The 3,533-nt window shown below is 38.2% G+C and overlaps 1 long non-coding RNA gene and 1 pseudogene across 1 annotated transcript; both read left to right on the forward strand.

Moving 5' to 3' along the window:
* The first annotated feature begins 116 nt into the window (after positions 1-116).
* Positions 117-826, forward strand: LOC118735131. The gene is made up of 3 exons (XR_004992516.1): positions 117-198; positions 305-407; positions 477-826. It is a non-coding gene; the product is annotated as an uncharacterized LOC118735131 (long non-coding RNA).
* Positions 827-930: 104 nt separating this feature from the next.
* LOC118736170 lies at positions 931-3,514 on the forward strand (annotated as a pseudogene).
* The last annotated feature ends 19 nt before the right edge of the window (positions 3,515-3,533 follow it).

Genomic DNA, 3,533 nt, shown 5'->3' on the forward strand with positions numbered 1-3,533 from the left:
CAAGAACGATAGAATACAAGATTGCGCCAATCGAGCTGAGAGCAACTGGCCGTGACGTCAAAAAATACCAGAATGAGAGAACAAAGACGAATTCAATAAGAAAAAGGAGAAGAATCGAACAGCTGGGGCGAAATTGAAAGGTTTGTTTACAAAGTGCATAATAAATCGCGGATTTACGGAATTATTTAATTTTAAATGGTAAATTGGTTGTTTAAAAGTAAAGAATGTGTACTTCTTAAATGCAATGCAAATCGCTTAAAGTGTTAAAACACTGCAATCATTATAATGATTTGCATTTTTTCAGTAATTGAACAAATACCAGCGGGCCGCCAGCGGGTCAGTTGCTGGTAACAATTTGCAGAACGATTCCACGGTGATCGTTGCATCGTCGTCAATTAGTGAAATCAGTAAGCAAGCTTTTAAGATAAAGGAAAACCTCCTACTCCGCTATAGATATAATTACTTTCATTATTTAGCTACTTTTCCGGCAGCCGCAACAAACGCTGGGCCCAAGCCTGCAAATTGTTGCCAACAACTGACCCGCTGGCTGCCCACTGGCATTTGTTCAACTACTCAAAAATGCACTTTGTAAACAAACCTTTTGGGTGTTGGCCACATCAAGCGGCTCATCTGGATGAAATGAAAAGGCTGTTAGATGTAATGCAGCAACGTGCTCCCGATGTTGAACATCAGTTCAAAGAAAAGTCAAATGAGTTGGAAATGGCGCAGCTTATCATACGCCAGTTGTCGGATAAGGCCAATGTAAACCAAGGCCGCAATCGGATAGAGACCTCGACGCAGACGCAATTTATGTACGAGCAACATATTAGAGACTTACAAGTAAGTTAGAAGTAGAAGTGCATTTGAAGACGTTTACATTATTATGTTTATGCATTTCTTACAGGCTATGGTGCAACAATTGACGTATGAGAGGAATATATGATGGTCACATATATTGGCAAAAACATAGCAAGTGCATATGCCAAGTTGGAAAAATTTACAATGCGTGAGTATAAAATGAATAGGTGTTCTTAATTATAAATATTACTTTACCTCTTCTTTTGCAGTGGCTAAAAAGAAGAGTCTTTTTGATGATCGACCGCAATAGATTCAAGAATTGACTTACATCATGGTGTATGCGTTACAATCTAAATTAGCCAGCATGGGCACCGACTTCAAACAGATACTAGAAGTGCGTATAAAAAATCTCAAACAACAAAAAGCGCGTCGGGATCAATTCGGGCAGTCACCAATTGCTGCTAGCACTGTTCGCTCGAGTACAGCGAAACAGGGCTCCTTGCTGTTAAGCGAAGAGAATACGGCCGTAAGCATTGACATGGCCGCAAGTGATACAACACCATTGCTGGGTGCAGTCGGAGGTAGTGGGATACAGACGCAGCAGCAGATTGCATTATATGATGACTCCGATAGTTACGTGCAACAGCGGGCTGAGACTATGCAGAACCACTGTTGCCGCGAAACGTTTTTAGTGGTAGCTAAATTCCAGCTAAAAAAGGGCTAAAAAAGCTAAAAATGGTAGCTAAATTTTTTTACCTTCATCTTATATATAAAACTAAGTGCACGTTTTCGGTGTGACCTCATAACTTGAGAACAACTTCACCGAATTCAACCAAATTTATGTGGCATATTCGATTTATCATGCAGATGGTTTATGCGAAGTTTTACCGAATTCGGAAGAGGGGGCGTGGTACCACCCATACTAACTAAAATATAAAAATAAGTGAACGTTTGTGGTGTGGCAATATAACTTAAGAACGGCTTCACCGAATTCAACCAAATTTATGCGGCATATTCGGGCCATCATGCAGATATTTTATGTGGAGTTTGCCCAAATTTGGAAAAGGGGCGTGGCATATGTATGTATCTTATGTATACAAATAAGTACACGTTTTTGGTGTGAGCTTATAACTTGAGAACGGCTTCACCGAATTCAACCAAATTTATACGGCATATTCAGGCTATCATGCAGATGGTTTATGTGAAGTTTGCCCGAATTCGTAAAAGGGGTGTGGCACCTTCCATACTAACTAAAATTTTTTTGTTGTATATCTCTTGAAATATTTGTGGTAGAGTACTGGAAGTTGGTATAGAGGTATAACAAATAATTCCATACTCATGGATAAAAATGGGCGGTATTGGAATTGTCGGCCGCTGTGGTGTAGTGGTAAGCAGTGCGCGCTTTCACTCATCAGCACCCGGGTTCAAGCCCTGGTCAAGGCAACATCGCAAAAAATAAAAAAAAAGGCTTTTTCTTAACAGCGGTCGTCCCTCGGCAGGCAATGGCAAACCTCCGAGTGTATTTCTGCCATGAAAAACAGCTTCTCATACAAATGCAATCGCCGTTCGGAGTCGGCGTAAAACTGTGTGAGAACATCAAGGCGCACGCCACAAATCGGAGGAGAAGCTCGGTTAAACACTAACATATGTGTAAGCGCCAATCTATTATTATTATTATTATATTATTGGAAAAGAGGGCGTGGCACCTCCCATCTTATATATAAAGAATAAGTGCAAGATTTCAACCAAATTTATACGGCATATTCGGGCTATTATGCAGATGGTTTGTGTTAGGTTTCCCCGAATTCGGAAAAGGGGGCGTGGCACCACCCATACTAACAAAAATTTTCAGCTGGTATATCTCTTGAAATATTTGTGGTCGATTACTGGAATTGGTAGCTATACGTGGCCTGTTCAAGAGTTGGCATTCCAAATTGTTTTTTTTTGTCATACCCAAGATGGAAAAACCAAAAAATTTTGTATATCCAAATGTGTTGGATTAAGATTTAAAATAAAGAATATAAAATTTTGATATAAAATAAATGATAAATTTTCATATAGAAAAATTCCAGGACTTTTCATTCGTTTTTCAATATTTGGTGTAGAGAAGCACACCGGGGTACTGCTAGTATAAATATATATGTATACACGCAAACATTTTCTATAATTACTGGTATAGAAAAACAATGAACTCTGAAAAGAATTAATATTTTATTCAACAAAAAAACTTTTTGTGTAACACATAAAGCATATTAAGGGCCGCCGACTTACCTATTTTAAAGTATAGTTAAATCGTTAATGGATAAGATAACGGCCCAGAAACGTAAGGAACATACATAGACATATGTTTACTTGCCTTAAAGTTAAATTCATGAAAATCATAAAAAAAAATTTAATGTCAATGATGAATAAATTTTGAAAAGAGCTAAAAAAAGGGCTAGGGGCAATTTCAAATTTTTGTGGCCAAAAAAAGAATTTGGTAGCCAAATTTAGCCACCAAAGGGCTAAAACGGCAACACTGTGCAGAACATTGAATCGACTATTGTCGAGCTAGGCGGTATATTTCAACAATCAGCACATATGGTTAAGGAGCAAGAGGAGACTGTGGAGCGTATCGATACAAACATACAAATATTGAAGTACTTCCAAACTGATGATAAAAATCTTCGCAGTACTGATATTCTTTTTCATATTCTTCGTAGTTTTCCTTATATAATAACGAATATGTTTGTGAC

Source organism: Rhagoletis pomonella, unplaced genomic scaffold (assembly GCF_013731165.1).
Source record: "Rhagoletis pomonella isolate Grant_MI unplaced genomic scaffold, Rhpom_1.0 Rhpom_scaffold_00003, whole genome shotgun sequence".
Lineage (NCBI taxonomy): Eukaryota > Metazoa > Arthropoda > Insecta > Diptera > Tephritidae > Rhagoletis > Rhagoletis pomonella.